This window comes from Triturus cristatus, chromosome 5_1 (assembly GCF_964204655.1).
Source record: "Triturus cristatus chromosome 5_1, aTriCri1.1, whole genome shotgun sequence".
NCBI lineage: Eukaryota > Metazoa > Chordata > Amphibia > Caudata > Salamandridae > Triturus > Triturus cristatus.
Window position 1 is genome coordinate 868,705,568 of NC_140587.1, and position 18,455 is coordinate 868,724,022.

The window sequence follows — 18,455 nt, forward strand, 5'->3', positions numbered from 1 at the left end:
ATGATTCCTCCAGCTGGAAATCTCTTCCACAACCCAAACAAAATATTCTACCAAATATTCTAGAACCAGGCATCTTCGCTCACTAGTCTAGATCTAAACGTCAGAGGATTATCGATTACGATAGTCTCGTGAATACACGAGTCCTCTGGCTTTGGCGTTTGCAAACTCCAAATTTCCAAATCAAAACGATCCCGAGGGATACCAAACAAATGGGAGATGCTCCACTTATACTTAACTGAATATTGCTGATCGATGGCGTCACCAGAAGACTCTCTCGATTGTTTCGCTCTCTCAAAACTCGTCAAGGGTCCAAAACAGGTCGATTAATCAGGGCAGCAGTCCTTCGTAGCCGTCGGGACGCGGAGAACCTCGCAGAAAAGACTTTCGGACCACGTCGACATGCAGGGGTCGATGAAGTGGCGGCCTTCCTCCAGAATTTCCACACGAAGCTCCTCACAAACCTCTGGCTTGGACTGGTACCGCTGAAATCGTCCCGAGTTGGGCGCCAAACTGAAGTACTGGGTATTTTAGACCCAGCGGTGCAGGGGCACACACCCTATGACTTCTGGGTTCACCCTGTTCCAGACCTACAGAAACACAGAGTCTTCTAGGTGAAGTCAAAGATTCATTTATTGGCTGCAGACCAATTACAGGTATCCTAGAAGTACAACAGCGTGTATGTTCTCAGGAGACTGCTGAAAATCATAGAAACAGACTTCATCTTAAATACAGTTTTCCCTGCCTCAGGCATACATTCCTAGGTTTATGATACGGCAATAAACAAGTGTACAGTTCAAACGAAAGAGCAGAGTCATGATGACCATCCCACATTCCAGTTAAGCCAGCCCACCATTATTTACACAGCAAGGTTCAGATCCCACATTAGATAATCGATAGGCCCCAATAAACATGAGCATCTCCTGTTTTGGGAAACAAGCCATAAAGCAGGAACAAGCAGGTGCGAAAGTGATTAGCCGGAGGCTTGTGTGTGATGAAAGGACTTTATGGTGCGCTGAGCCCTGATGCTAATCACAGGTGGCCGGAGGAAGGGGAGCTCGTGAGACCAGTTTGACCTGGGGCAGTAGAACCGAGCCGCCCAGGTCACAGAAGAGTCATGGAAAGGCACATGGATTGCAAGGCCCGTAGTTGCTTCATTATAGCCTATGTGAGGGCAATCACAAGATGGCCACTGCCTCCAAAATGGAACCCGCGTAGTGAAGCAGAATAACGTGTACACAGTGTATTCATAGCTAGAACGATATATAAAGCACTCGTACATACCGCATTAACCATTTGCGGTTTGCTAATACCAGGATAGACAGGGGTGGGGCCCTGTCCCCTACGCGGTCACAGAGATTAAAGTACGACAAGCGTACCCCCACCCCAACAGTGTAAATACGACCCGTACCCTCACCCGCGTACGTATGGAGCGTACCCCCCACCCCAACAGTGTAAGTACGACCCGTACCCTCACCCGCGGACGTATGGAGCATACACCCCACCCCAACAGTGTAAGTACGACCCGTACCCTCACCCGCGTACGTATGGAGCGTACCCCCACCCCAACAGTGTAAGTACGACCCGTACCCCACCCGCGTACGTATGGAGCGTACCCCCACCCCAACCGTGTATGTACGACCCGTACCCCCACCCCAACCGTGTATGTACGACCCGTACCCTCACCCGCGTACGTATGGAGCATACCCCCACCCCAACAGTGTAAGTACGACCCGTACCCTCACCCGCGGACGTATGGAGCGTACCCCAACCCCAACAGTGTAAGTACGACCCGTACCCCACCCGCGTACGTATGGAGCGTACTCCCACCCCAACAGTGTAAGTACGACCCGTACCCCACCCGCATACGTATGGAGCGTACTCCCACCCCAACAGTGTAAGTATGACCCGTACCCCCATGGAGCGAACCCACACACGTGTATGTTCTAAGCGTACATATTGTTAAATAGGAGGGGTGTGTGCAGAGTCCTCCCAGCAGTGCCCAGAGACAGGAGGGGTGTGTGCCTATCACTCCCAGCAGTGCCCAGACGCAAGAGGGGTGGGTGCAGAGTCCACCCAGCAGTGCCCAGAGACAGGAGGGGTGGGTGCAGAGTCCTCCCAGCAGTGCCCAGACACAGGAGGGGTGCGTGCCTATCACTCCCAGCAGTGCCCAGACGCAGGAGGGGTGGGTGCAGAGTCCTCCCAGCAGTGCCCAGACGCAGGAGGGGTGGGTGCAGAGTCCTCCCAGCAGTGCCCAGACACAGGAGGGGTGTGTGCAGAGTCCTCCCAGCAGTGCCCAGACACAGGAGGGGTGTGTGCCTATCACTCCCAGCAGTGCCCAGACACAGGAGGGTGTGTGCCCAACACTCCCAGCAGTGCCCAGACACAGGAGGGGTGGGTGCAGAGTCCTCCCAGCAGTGCCCAGACGCAGGAGGGGTGGGTGCAGAGTCCTCCCAGCAGTGCCCAGACACAGGAGGGGTGTGTGCCTATCACTCCCAGCAGTGCCCAGACGCAGGAGGGGTGGGTGCAGAGTCCTCCCAGCAGTGCCCAGACGCAGGAGGGGTGGGTGCAGAGTCCTCCCAGCAGTGCCCAGAGACAGGAGGGGTGTGTGCAGAGTCCTCCCAGCAGTGCCCAGACACAGGAGGGGTGTGTGCCTATCACTCCCAGCAGTGCCCAGACACAGGAGGGGTGTGTGCCCAACACTCCCAGCAGTGCCCAGACACAGGAGGGGTGGGTGCAGAGTCCTCCCAGCAGTGCCCAGACGCAGGAAGGGTGGGTGCAGAGTCCTCCCAGCAGTGCCCAGACACAGGAGGGGTGTGTGCAGAGTCCTCCCAGCAGTGCCCAGAGACAGGAGGGGTGTGTGCCTATCACTCCCAGCAGTGCCCAGACGCAGGAGGGGTGGGTGCAGAGTCCTCCCAGCAGTGCCCAGAGACAGGAGGGGTGGGTGCAGAGTCCTCCCAGCAGTGCCCAGAGACAGGAGGGATGGGTGCAGAGTCCTCCCAGCAGTGCCCAGACACAGGAGGGGTGTGGGCAGAGTCCTCCCAGCAGTGCCCATGGAACGCAAAGGGTGGAGTAGCCACAGATACCATGCCCACAAATTTCAGTCAGGTGCACAAAGACCCTGCAGTACATGTACCACATGTGTGTGAGGCTGGGAGTATACGCATGCATAGCGCAGAAAAGAAGACATGTCCACATGAAGTCATGTCAATAGTCCACATACACAAGTACAATGACTACCAAGGATGCCACGAATGATGCAGGTGGAGACATTGCTCAGCATGCATGTGCAAAGTTGAAGGAGTCCGTCACACACCCAGCTAATGTACACACAGCTCAGCGCTAAATATTGGGAACACCCTGCAGGGAAGATGTCAGGGTACACAGAGGAAGGAATACACCTTTGGACAATTTCACCATGCAGCAACTGCTTACATGAACAGAGAAACCTAGCTAACACCGTGTGATGGCACACAGATCCCAGGGTCCCCCCTATGACCAGCACACTACAAAATTTCCCACACACCCAACACATGAACACCACCCAAAACCATGTAGCAGCCCCACCAACAGCAATACCAGCAAAGCAGTAGTGTTCCAAGGGGAAAAAAATAAATTGCTTTATTCAGCATGAACCAAAAATTCGTGTTTGTAGGAAGTTCAATATTTACAAAGCCCATAGGGCAGTCCAGAAGTCACAGCTGGATGGGGGACACAGTGGGATGCGTGTCCCCTAGCTTTCCTGCACAGTTAGATTCCGTCGTCTTCCACAGGGGTGAGGGCATCATGTGGGGGGGAAGAACCAGGCACCGCAGGGACAGGAGGGCGAAGGGTAGGCGTCGTGGGTGCAGGGATGGAGGTCTCCACCACAGGGGGTGGGGCAGGGCCAAAGGCGGAGGCCAGGATCTCGCTGCACACCTTATCAAGGTCCTCCAGGGAATCCCCTGCACCCGAAGGAACCACAGGCCCCAAGGAGGGGGGGGGGTCAGAGGGATGGGTCGCAGCGCCACTGGGGGAGGGTGTAGACAGGGGGGGGGAATCAACCACCCTGACCGGGGACTCCCTTGACCGCTTGCGGGGTGGTGTCACTGTGGGTCACAGGAACAGAGCGGCCATGAAGGAGTCTTTGTGTGATATGTGGCCAGGAGAGCTGAGGGGAGGGGATTTGGAGGGAGTGGATTTGGTGGAATGCGGACTCCCACTCTGGCTGCGTGTCTTACGTTTGCCCCCCGACCCAGTGGGTGTGCCTACTTCACCCTGTGTGTGCGTGCTAGGAGGTGTGCGGGTGACCTTCCCTGCTGGTGTGGTGCCTGTGTCCGTCGTGGTGGGTGCATGCTGACGTCTGGGTGTACGTGGGACAGGCATGGGAGTGGGAGGTGTGGATGGGGCAGGGGTAGGGGGTTGGACGTAGCGCTGCAGGAGACCCACTGCTGCAGTCAGTGTCGAGTCTATCGACCTCAGCAAGCTGCGTTGTTCAGCCTGCGATGAGTGAATGCCCTCCAAGTATGCCTCCATGTTGTTGAGGACCTGGCTGTGGCCATGGAGGACATTAAGGATCGCAGCCTGACCAATCTGCAACTGCTGCTGGATGTCCACAGACTCGGCATTGGCGGCAGCAGTGGAGACAGGGGCAGGGGGTGCGGTGCCTGGCAGGAAGGAGACATGTGGTGACCGGGCACGTTGGGAAGGGACACGAGCAAGTGGGAGGCGGCTGATGGCAATGGAGGGGGCGGGGTGCGATGTTGTGCCGCTGTCAGCTGGTGGTGCAGCCTCCGCCCACTCGGAGAGATCATCCTCGGACCCGTCGGCTTCATATTCGGTGGTGCCAGTGGACAGGTCCTCGGCCTCACTCTCCGTCGCCTCTGTACCACTCAATGTGCCAGCCACGATGTCAACGCTGGCACTGGTGCTCGGTCCCTCCGCTCCGTCTGTGCTCATGTCTCCCTCCGTGTCCCCCGACGATGCTGTGGGCAAGGTGAAGAGACAGCAATTAATCACACACCTGTATACATATGTCACATGAGTCCAATCTACATAGGTTACAGTGCATAGCCTGAACAGAAAGATCAGTAAAATCTACAAAACAAGGTACAGATGTAGGGCATGCAACACACAGTTGGTTGACCCACCATGCAAATGAAAATCCATGGAGAGCATGACACAATAGCAAATGACATGAAATGGAGTTTGAGATAGGAGCCAGGCCCTGGGGACAATCCAGCACTGCATCTGCACCACACAGCGTTGCCGACAATAGGGATGAGGAGGGACCAAATCCATGAGCTTGAGGCACATGCTGCATAGGTAATACGCAAAACATGCCCAACATGACTGGCTCACTGCACCTTCAGTGTATGTCCAGCCAAACATCACACACTGGCCAGAACTAGCAAGGAGATTTCAGGTTTTGACATGTAGGCTTGCCCCGCACCAACCACCCCCTACATGAGACAATTTGTTGAGACACAGGTGGCACTTACATCTCTTAGTCTGGGTGAAATACACAGGGGATGCATAAATGCAAGATTGGACGCCAAATACCCGAGGTGTGCCTGTCCAAATAATCATATACAAATGGCCAGCATCAGATGATTGTAACAAGATACACAGGCACTGGCCACTGTGACTATGAACAAGGAAAATCAGGTCAGGCTGTACAGTGGACACTTGTACTACATTTCACGTCAATATACATGGTGCCAGGGGACAATGGCACAGAGCACAACATAGGACATGCGTGCCGTAAGGCATGACACTTGAGAGACTAACTCCCATGTCTGGACTCTGCATCAGTGCCAACTGACATGGAGCCCACATGTAGTGAACTGGACAGGGCACTGGCAAGGTCCCAAAACCTGTTACACACCACCCCCACACATGATGCTACAGGCATAGTTCACGTGGAGAAAGTGCCAGCCTAGATAACCTTGTGAAGGAGTGACTACACACAGACTAGGGAACACATTGCAAGGAGGGGAAGGGAGGCAGGAGAGCACAGCTATACAGTGGGTAACTGGAACTGCACAGCACCTTTAAACCCTGGCAGTGTATCCATGCAACTGTGCACTTACAAATGCTGGTGAAACACAACAAGCACACATGTACCTACCCCCTTCCTGCTGCTGCATCTCCTGTAAGCGCCTCTCCAAGTCTGGAAAGACCACCGGCAGCACACGCTTGTGGATGTGGCTCAGTCGGCGGCGCCCGCGGTTCTTATGGCTCTCAGGTGAGTCCCCCAGCAGGACCCGTGCGATCCTCCACGTCCAGCACCGGATATCCTGCCAGCGTTTCCTCACCTGGGACAGGCGCCGCTTCCGACCATCCGCACTCCTCACGGCGCTGACGGCGGTCAGCCATATCTGCTCCTTGGCAGAGGCGCCTACCTGTGAGGATGAACAAGTGACAATATATCAATACACCTGGCACATGTCACAGAGACACATATTAGAACACATTTGCTGTTTACAACAAGGCATAGTATGCATCCAACGCATTGCACCTTTGGCTCTGCACGTCAGACACACAGCACTGCTCCCTGCTCACATCACATGGCCAGGGTATATCCATCCCTCATGCAGCTGGGGTGCTACACTCCACATATGCACCCACCCACATGACAGGGGACTTACACACACACCGATGTCCAGGGTACAAACACATCATGTGGACACTCTCAGCACAGGTACACAGAACTAACACACATCTGTGGGTACAGTCACCTGGACACCCATAGTGATAGTGAACGTACGCATGCGTGTACAGTCCGTACCACTATGGGTGTCCCCGCGTATGCGTACTCGTAGTGGTACGGCCCGTACACACGCCTGTACGCTCACTATCACTACAAGTACGCATACGCGAGGACACCCATAGTGATAGTGAACGTACAGGCATGTGTACGGGCCGTACCACTACGAGTACGCATACGCGAGGACACCCATAGTGATAGTGAACGTACAGGCGTGTGTACAGGCCGTACCACTACGAGTACGCATACGCGAGGACACCCATAGTGATAGTGAACGTACAGGCGTGTGTACGGGCCGTACCACTACGAGTACGCATACGCGAGGACACCCATAGTGATAGTGAACGTACGCACGCGTGTACGGTCCGTAACACTATGGGTGTTCTTGCGTATGCGTACTCATAGTGGTACAGACTGTACACACGCCTGTACGCTCACCATCACTATGGGTACAGATACGGCAGCACTCCCATAGTGATACGTGAACGTACACAGGCCCTCATTGCGAAAGTACGGTGGTTTTCACACATCACAGTGGTGACAGGCAGCACACAGGAAGGAATAGGGCTGACATACTTGTCCATGGATGGACATCAAGGCATTGTCTGGGCAGTACTACATGTGTGGGGCACAGGTGTGAAAGGCTGTGATGTGGCACATTACTCCAGAGTCGAGAAGGCACCAGATGTATGATGAGATGTGTACACATGTAATGTGTGACGGTGCAATGTGTGCCAGGCATGCCCTTGACTCCTTTGACATGTGTGCATGTCGTACTGCACACTTGGGGAGCGTCACTGGCATGGCACGGACAACAACACACGGAAGTGTCCCCTGAGGCCCGGTACAGGGGTTACCACACCTGACATGTCACTACCCATGGTGCACGATGTGACTATGTCATGTATGTGTGGGGGATTTCCATTAGCTTGATGTTGGAGCTCCCTCAAAAGCTGCAGCTGTTGCAGCAACCAACATGTGTCTGTGTGTAGATGGACATGGCACACTGTTCCGCACACCATGCCACATGTGGTATCGGATGTGAGGTGCGTATGTATGCATGGGACACGGAGTGACGTAACAAGGACATGTCTGCATCCTCTCTATTAATGTGTGGTGAGTCATCACATGTACACCTTCATGGCAAGGTGTGTGGGCTGTCCTAGTGTAATGTCATGTGACCTGTGGCTCTAGTGTACCGCTCGCAGTCTCTGCAATCGACATCCTACTTCTGCTGATGTGTGGATGTATGTCACTCCTGTCTTGCGTCTGGCTGTTCACTTACACTGGGACACAGCTAATCCCATACCATGGCATGTGGAGGTTCACAATCTCCGTGTGTAGCTGAGTCTTGGTAGGAGTGTCACCTGGCAGCCATACGTATCCAGGGCATGTGGCACATACCTGACTCCGTATGTAGCATATGTGTATTGACAGATTAACATGTGCTCAGTACAAATAAATTGTTGTTGTGGTGCACTCACTCTTCCTTGTCACTTCCAAATTACTGCAGAGCGCCGCCTCTTCCACGACCAATTCCGGACTTGGGTGCCATGCGGGAGAATGACTGTATCCGGTGCTACCGCTTCCCCCAACGGTTGATTTTGGAGTTGACGGCGAGACTGGCACCACACCTGCAACCGCTGCACAGGTATCCTACGGCACTGACACCCAAGCTGAAGGTAATGGCAGCCCTACATTTTCTTGCCACGGGTACCTTTCAAAATACCATAGCTCATGTTGGTGGCATGTCCCAGAGCATGTTCTGCCGTGTGCTGCATGATTTCTTAGAGGCCATGTTGATTCACCTGGATGACTTCATCCATTTCCCAACCCCTGAAATGTTGACTGGGGTTAAGCGTGGATTCTATGCCCTGGGAGGGATGCCCCATGTCATTGGGTCCATAGATGGGACACATGTGGCTTTGGTACCACCACAGGCACAGGAGGTAGCGTACAGGAATCACAAACACTACCACTCCATCAATGCCCTTGTGATGTGTCTGTCCAACATGGTGATTTCACATGTCTGTGCTCGTTTTTCAGGATCAGCACACGATGCCTACATCATGAGGCGTAGCAGGATGCCTGAAATGATGACGCAGCTGCGCAACAAACGAGCATGTGTTGTTGGTGGGTACAGTCTGTCTGTCCTGTATTTTGCGTAGACTTCCAGCACGACCGCTTCTCCTGTCCTACTGATGTCCATGTGCTTTCCATCTAGGGGACGCTGGCTATCCCAACATGCCATGGCTGATCACACCTCTCCGCAACCCCATCACGCCGGCCCAGCTCCGCTACAACACCGCCCATGGCCGGACAAGGCGAGTGATAGAGAGGACGTTTGGCCTCCTGAAGAGCCGATTCCGATGCCTCCACAAGACCGGCGGCGCGCTCCCATATGCCCCGGCGAAGGTCTGCAAAATCTTCATGGTCTGCTGCATGCTGCACAACATGGCAGTTGAGAAAGCTGTGCCACTCATCCTGGATCAAGATGATCAGGACCATCCATCCGTGGAGGACGAAGGTCTGGGCAATGGGGCTAGTGATGTGGAGGATGTGGAGCCGCAAGAGGACATCCGGAGTCGGCTCATACGCGACTTCTTTGCTTAGTGGTGAGTACCAGTGTCTGTGTGTGCACGCATTGGTCCCCGTGTGGCATGTGTTGCCATGTGTGTGTCCATCTGCATGTATGCCACGTGAGTCAGAGGTGTGTGTGGATGTGTCACTGGAGTGATGGTGGCAGTGATGTGTATTTCCCCAGTCATAATTGTGACCTGGCATGTTGTCATCCTTACATGTGTCGAGTACATGCACATGCAAGTGGCTGTGCTTTTTGTGGCTGACTTCTTGTGTGTCTCTCATCCCCAGGTACTTGCGCATGCCGTCTGCTGGTTGCATTGTTGTGGCACTGCTATTCCTCATGGACACGTCATCGTGTGCTGACTCAGTGTTACACGCACGGACAAGTTTGGAAGTCTCCTTAGGGTAAGGGATGCATCAGGGGTGTATTGGGTGTGGCAGTTGTTCACGATGTATGCACACTGCCCCTGTCTATGTTTGGTTCCTCGGCAGACATGTCGCATCACCATGGTACACATTACATGCAGCTGGGTACACCTGAATAGATGGTCTGACTTGTTGACAGTCATCAGTGATGGGATTGTGGAATGTGATGATGGCATCATTGTGTGTTACACTGCCCTCGGACACATACGGTTTGCCTTGGCTTGACATGCTGTGGGACTTCCACATCAGCGGATCAATGGTGTATGGCAGTCTCTCCGTGAGCAGCAGGGGGTGTTTAGCTGTTAGCCGACACTTGTGTGCCAGTTCCATGGCTATCACGCATTTGTGCTGCAGAAGGGGGGTTCCAGTGTTGGACCCACATGTTACTCCACATGACCCGTTCATGTGTACTCCTAGTTGCCTCTGCTATCCCGAATACATGACTAATAAAGGTGTCCCTATGCCTCCAAGGTGCCTCTTCTCAGTCAATGCTGGTGTGTTGCCACGGTGCTTCCGGCATGTCTGGCATGGTTTTGCGTGATAGTGGCTATGTGTCTATGTGTCGAGTAGCAAGATGCAAGCTGTTTGTGTGGGATTAGACTGTGTATTGTGTATGATGTCCATGACTGTGTGGGTATTGTGACATGTGCCATCCCCATGCATCCAACGTTGGCCAGGCCACCATTCTCTGCATCCACCTGACTCAAGCTTGCAGGACATGGTTCTGCCACCTGTCTACACATACCTGGGTGCCCCCCAGGACACTCGACATGATCCCTGACCTCTGCGCATGACTGTTGCTGTGCTCAATATGTCTGTCGGCATGGTTGTGCGGCCACCCCCTCAGCTGGTTGGGCCCATCACGGGTGTGTATGGTGCTCCATGTCTGTCTTGCCTAATACACTGTGACCCGTGTGTCCTGTGCCAGACTCAGGCCCCAGGGTGTGGATGGTTGAAGTCAAATGAGAACTCAGGCATGTTTAGACTTTACAAGACACATGTAAGGTAATAATGCAACCAGCAGGCATCTTCTCTTCATGGTGTGACTTTTTATTTTAGTGGGGGGGGGGGTTTGACATGAGGGGCTTTCCGGGTGTGTGGAATCCAAAGTTCACTAGGGGAGTTGGTGTCCTTGCCATTAGAAATCCTCAGAGTCCATGCCACAGTCTTTGTCAACATTGGTCAGACAGTGACCAGCAAGGCCATGTGGCAGAGAATGTCTTTTGATGCTGTGCTGCTGTTGCTCCAGTGTGCCAGGTGCCAGGCCAGGTCTCCTGGGAGATGGTGCTGTAGCGCCGACCCTCATGGTCTTTTACGTGGACGACCCGCCCTCCTGCAGGGACCCTCAGAAGCAGGCCGTGACGATGTTTGGGATGCTCCATCGGATGTTTCCTCCTCCTCCTCCTGATCCCTCCCTGTGGGTGGTGATGTTCTACGCCTTCTGGCACAGGGAGGGTTGCCCATGTTGTCGGCCATCCGACGGAGTGTACTGTGAATTCCCTTGAACACCGTCACGAGCTCAGCCTGTCTGTCCTCCATCCTCCGTTGGTGTTGCAGTAGACAGGCATGTTGCTCCGCATGTTGCTGGGCCTGCTGGGTCTTGATCCCCTCGAGGATGGACACAACCTGGGCCATGCCCGTGGTGTCCTGCCAGTATGTGTCCAGGATGTTTCAGACATGGGAATATACCGGTTCCCCAGCCAACTGGTCAGGCTGGCGCCTCCGCCGTCCTCCACTCCCACCACCCCTGCCCACTTGCACCTGGCCTGCCCTTGTGGGCACATCGGGTCTCCGGGACCCCTGAGGGGTGGCATTGGCGTTGTCGCCTGCCTCCTCCTGGGTGCCCGGGACACCGTGTCCCTCCTGGCCAGCCTGGCTGCTTTGTGGTGGTGGGGCAGGGATCCTGGGTGTCTCCTGGGATGTGGCAGGAGTGGGGGTGGTGGTTGGCCCCGTTGTACCTGACGCAGGTGCTGCAGGTCGTTGGACACCAGAGGGGCCAGGTTGGTCGGGGTCGGGTTGGTCCACAGAGTGGTGAGAGTCGTCGCTGCCGGTGGCTCCTTCATCCCGCCGAGCCGGGTCCTGTGGGGGGTGATCCACGACGTTGACCTGTTTGTGAGAGAGACAATGTTAATTTTGTTCCATGCAACATCCATGTTTCATTAGTTTCAAAGTTGGAACATTTCCTCTGGGAATTTGGATATGTCTTGCATTCCACTCACAGTGCACTTGTGCATGGGTATGTCCCTTGGGCACAGCTTTGGCGACTTTACCTATGTGTGGCACAGTCTTACTTGCTGCGTCAAGTGTGACTGCAGTCAGCAGTGGAGTGGGCAGGTGTGGCGAGCCGTGCATTGGCGCCTTCCGTGTAGCACTGTACGTGGGCACATGAAGTTGTTCCACACACTTATATGATGCAGGTAGCTGTCGTTGTGCTCGTGCACAGGTTGTGACATGGCCCTGTGTTTTGCCATGGAGGAGAGGGGGGGTGCTGGCACTGGCCACCCTTGTCTACATGCACGCAGTCCACCTGCTGATGAGCAGACATTCCCACACACCACAAGGCTGATTTGCTCTCCCTGTGTCTCCCTCCCTCTCTGTCCCCCTCTCCCTCCCTCTGTGTGTCGTCCTCCTCCCTCTGTCCATCTTCCTGTGTCTCCCTCCCTCTCTGTCCCCCTCTCCCTCCCTCTGTGTGTCGGCCTCCTCCCTCTGTCCGTCTCCCTGTGTCTCCCTCCCTCTCTGTCCCCCTCTCCCTCCCTCTGTGTGTCGGCCTCCTCCCTCTGTCCGTCTTCCTGTGTCTCCCTCCCTCTCTGTCCCCCTCTCCCTCCCTCTGTGTGTCAGCCTCCTCCCTCTGTCCGTCTTCCTGTGTCTCCCTCCCTCTCTGTCCCCCTCTCCCTCCCTCTGTGTGTCGGCCTCCTCCCTCTGTCCGTCTCCATGTGTCTCCCTCCCTCTCTGTCCCCCTCCCTCTGTGTGTCACCCTCTGTCACCTCAGCCCAGCTTACTGTGCACACACTGTTAGCAGATCTTTGAATGGGCCTTGGATTGTTGATGTGAGTTTGTTTCTGATCTCCAGGCACCCATTGGGTGTTGTGTCTGTGTCTGCACTGCTGCTGTGGTGGTGTGTGCTGCCACTCTTTCACAGTGTTGGCTGTTCATTATCTGCTGTCATGTGCAAGAACGTGCCGTCACCCCCATGTGTTGATGCAAGGCGTCCGCCATTTGCTGGCAAGTCATTCCTGTGTTGGGACACACTGTTTGTCTGGCTGTGACCTAGGCCGTATGGGCAGGGGGCATTGTTGTCTGCTTCTGAGTTGCACTATGTGATTTTTGGGGCCCACCCTCCCGCCATCCGGCTTACCGTGTCATGTGTTGGTGTCTTCTGTGGCCTGTGACTTGACATTGTTCAGCTGGGTGCATGGGGCATGGTGGCGCCAGTGGCATGTGCGTGTTCATGGAGTGTGGTTGAGTCATGCGATAGCTTGGGGTGGTTGCGTGCCTGTTTGTGAGTTTGGTTGTGGATGAAGTTCCCCCCATGTGAGGTGCGTTGTTTGTGTACTCACCTGGGTCTCGGACTCCTACTAATCCGTCCACTGCCTCCACCGGCAGTATGGCCATCACCCTCTCCTCCCAGGGATGGTAGTGTACGGGTCTGCGGGACGGCCCTCCTCCAGTGACGTTGGCCTGGTTGTGTTCATCCGTCATCTTGGCTCGGACCCTCCTCCGCAGATCGTACCACCTGGCTTGGCATTCCTGCTTGTTCCTTCTGGTGTCCGCAACAGCATTCACAGCATCGACGATGGTCTGCCACATGGCTGTTTTTGCTGAAGTGCTGGTCTCTCTGACCAATGTTCCAAAGAGGTGTGGCTCGACTCTGAGGATTTCATCGACAAGGACCTCCAACTCTCGGCTAGTGAACTTTGGATTCTTGTTTGTGGGCATGGTGAGGGGTGTGGGTGTGGATGGTGGGGGGGTGTGTGTGGATGGTTGTGGGTGTGTGGGTGTGGTTGTGCAGGTGTGTGTGTGAATGTGATGAGGGGGTGTTTGTGAAGGTGTGTGTGTGAAGGTGTGCACGTGTAAGGTGTGGTAAAGCTTCTAGTATGGTGCTGTAGGTTGTCTGTGGGGTCTGGCAGCAGTGAGTCTGTTGCAAAGGCTCATGGTTTGTGTGTGTGGGCCCTTTTTATTGGTCCATTGGTGGGTGTGGCTGTGTTTGAAGTTTGGGTGGGTGTGTTATAAGGAGTGGTTGTGTTTTGGGCCTCTGTTTGTTTTTGGCAGTTGCAGGTCAGTGAATGTGTTGTTTTAGTGGTTGTTGGACATGTTTTGTGGCTTTGTGCCATTCGAATGGTGTATTCTTGTGTCGTTTTGGTTTGTCCTGGTTGTGTACGTGCGTTTTTTGCGTGTGTACGGTGTGTACATGGGCCATTTTGTTGTACAGTGCTGTCCTTGTGTGTGGCTTGGTACGACTCGTGCATGCGGTTGTGATGTTGGGGCCTGGGGTGCGCTCCGTACTTAGAATGTTGTGGTGGGGGTACGCTCCATGCATAGGCAGGTGGGGGTACGACTCTAACGTACACGGGTGTACATACATGGGGGTAGGACATGTACACGGGTGTACATACATGGGGGGTACGACACGTACACGGGTGTACATACATGGGGGGGTACGACACGTTCACGGGTGTACATACACGGGGGGTACGACACGTACACGGGTGTACATACACGGGGGGTACGACACGTACACGGGTGTACATACACGGGGGTATGACACGTACACGGGTGTACATACACGGGGGTAGGACACGTACACGGGTGTACATACACGGGGGGTAGGACATGTACACGGGTGTACATACACGGGGGTACGACACGTACACGGGTGTACATACACGGGGGGTACGACACGTACACGGGTGTACATACACGGGGGGTACGACACGTACATGGGTGTACATACACGGGGGGTACGACACGTACACGGGTGAACATACACGGGGGTAGGACACATACACGGGTGTACATACACGGGGGTACGACACGTACACAGGTGTACATACACGGGGGGTAGGACACGTACACGGGTGTACATACAGGGGGGTACGACACGTACACGGGAGTACATACACGGGGGTACGACACGTACATGGGTGTACATACACGGGGGGGTACGACACGTACACGGGTGTACATACACGGGGGGTACGACACGTACACGGGTGTACATACACGGGGGGTACGACACGTACACGGGTGTACATACACGGGAGGTATGACACGTACACGGGTGTACATACACGGGGGTAGGACACATACACGGGTGTACATACACGGGGGTTACGACACGTACACGGGTGTACATACAGGGGGGGGTACGATACGTACACGGGTGTACAGACACGGGGGGTACAACACGTACACGGGTGTAAATACGGGGTGGGTACGACACGAATGTACACGGGGGGGGGTACGACACGTACACGGGTGTACATACACGGGTGGGGGTGTACATACACGGGGGGTACGACTCGAACGTACGGGGGCTGGGGGGGGTGTTGGGCGCGTATGCGGGCACATGTCTCCATGGTTGCTATGGGAGTTCGGTGCGGATGGTGTTTTTTCCATACGGTTGTAACATCGGACGCACGGGATGGATCGTGATTCCACGGTCGGACTTCACTTTTCACATTTGTACGGTAAATCGTCCGAGGACGTGTCGGACACATTTTCCGACCCGAGGACGTGTGGGGAATTATTCCGAATGCGATTCGTATGGTCTTTTTCCCATGCGAATCGTAATTGGCAGTTTGTACGGCACTTGTACGATTCGTACGGTAAAAAGACCGGATACGAGTCGTACGGGGAAAATTTTTACCGGATCATGATCGGCACCTTAGTGTCCAACACCTTCCCTGATTTTATGTGAACTGGAGTGGGAATAGTAAATTATATAGGGTTAGTGTCCAGCACCTTCCCTGATTTTATGTGAACTGGAGTGGGAATAGTAAATTATATAGGGTTAGTGTCCAGCACCTTCCATGACTTTATGTTAACTGGAGTGGGAATAGTAAATTATATAGGGTTAGTGTCCAGAACCTTTCCTGACTTTATGTTAACTGGAGTGGGAATAGTAAATTATATAGGGTTAGTGTCCAGCATCTTCCCTGACTTTATGTTAACTGGAGTGGGAATAGTAAATTATATAGGGTTGGTGTTCAGCACATTTCCTGAGTTTAATGTAGCTGTATTGGGAATAGTAAATTATATAGGGTTAGTGTCCAGCACCTTTCCTGACTTTATGTTAACTGGAGTGGGAATAGTAAATTATATAGGGTTAGTGTCCAGCATCTTCCCTGACTTTAAGTTAACTGGAGTGGGAATAGTAAATTATATAGGGTTAGTGTTCAGCACATTTCCTGAGTTTAATGTAGCTGTATTGGGAATAGTAAATTATATAGGGTTAGTGTCCAGCACCTTCCCTGACTTTATGTTAATTGGAGTGGGAATAGTAAATTATATAGGGTTACTGTCCAGCACCTAACTTGACTTTATGTTAACTGGAGTGGGAATAGTAAATTATATAGGGGTACTGTCCAGCACCTTCCTTGACTTTATGTTAACTGGAGTGGGAATAGTAAATTATATAGGGTTAGTGTCCAGCACCTTCCCTGATTTTATGTGAACTGGAGTGGGAATAGTAAATTATATAGGGTTAGTGTCCAGCACCTTTCCTGACTTTATGTTAACTGGAGTGGGAATAGTAAATTATATAGGGTTAGCGTCCAGCATCTTCCCTGACTTTATGTTAACTGGAGTGGGAATAGTAAATTATATAGGGTTAGTGTTCAGCACATTTCCTGAGTTTAATGTAGCTGTATTGGGAATAGTAAATTATATAGGGTTAGTGTCCAGCACCTTCTCTGACTTTATGTTAACTGGAGTGGGAATAGTAAATTATATAGGGTTAGTGTCCAGCATCTTCCCTGACTTTATGTTAACTGGAGTGGGAATAGTAAATTATATAGGGTTAGTGTTCAGCACAATTCCTGAGTTTAATGTAGCTGTATTGGGAATAGTAAATTATATAGGGTTAGTGTCCAGCACCTTCTCTGAGTTTATGTTAACTGGAGTGGGAATAGTAAATTATATAGGGTTAGTGTCCACCACCTTCCTTGAATTTATGTTAACTGGAGTGGGAATAGTAAGTTATATAGGGTTAGTGTCCAGCACCTTCCCTGACTTTATGTTAACTGGAGTGGGAATAGTAAATTATATAGGGTTACTGTCCAGCACCTTCCCTGACTTTATGTTAACTGGAGTGGGAATAGTAAATTATATAGGGTTACTGTCCAGCACCTTCCTTGACTTTATGTTAACTGGAGTGGGAATAGTAAATTATTTAGGGTTAGTGTTCAGCACATTTCCTGAGTTTAATGTAGCTGTATTGGGAATAGTAAATTATATAGGGTTAGTGTCCAGCACCTTCTCTGACTTTATGTTAACTGGAGTGGGAATAGTAAATTATATAGGGTTAGTGTCCAGCATCTTCCCTGACTTCATGTTAACTGGAGTGGGAATAGTAAATAATATAGGGTTAGTGTGCAGAATGTATATGTATTGTGTTAATGAAGTATGTTTTTTATTTAATGTTGGAAAAAATGTGATTATTAACATTTTTAAACAAATAAATTAGCAAAATTATACATTTGATAGTAATAAATTATGAAATTAAATGACACATTTTATATTTTTAAATAAGCTTTATTTTTGTTGAAGAAAGTAGAGCGATTATTGTTTTTTTTTATTTACAGAATGCAGTATACATTAGTAGAGATACAGCAAATATCCATACATTTATGTATTTTTGCAATGTTTTAAGGAAAATAAAATTTCTTGATATCATCACATTTTATAACAGAAGTATTGATAATTAAAAAAAACATACATAACATTTATAACTTTTTTACATTGTTTGCAAATAAACATATTCTTACAGTATTGATATAATAATGTTTTTGTTGGATATATACATAAAATAAATCATTGCATATTTAATTTCTGGAGAATATTGTGTCATTTTTATGTTGTTGTTGTACATAATTACTACATGACAAAAAGTATATTCTTATGGTATGTATTTTTAATGTTGATTAATAATATTATTCTAGGACATATTAATATTATAAATTTTTCTATTTTATAATTATATGAAAAAAATGTTTTTCAACATGTAAGTTTTGTAAACAAAATTTAAATTATAAAATAAAAGTTTTTATAGTTTGTACAGTTGTGAAAAAAAACTTACTGTATTATAATCATAATAATAATGTATTTAAAATTATTATGAATATAATTTTTAAAGGTATTGTTTATTAGAAATTCCTTTTAATAAATTAAGATAAATTGTTATATTTATATATGATTATAATGATGTTTTTTATTGTTTTAATGTATTTACACTGATTTAAGTAGGTATTTTCATTTTAATGGGATTATTTTGTAACTGCTTCATGTTATTTTGGGTCATTTTGGACTGAGGAAGCTCGCGGTTGGAAGCTGCGTCGCGTTGAGCAAGGTAAGGGGTGTTTTAAGTATTATATGTTATTAAATACTTATGTTAAGGGTAGTTAGGATGTTTATAGTGTATTTATTGATAATTTCAATTGTTGTGGGTGTTTTGGAGGTGTTAGTAATGTTTTAGTTACGTGTG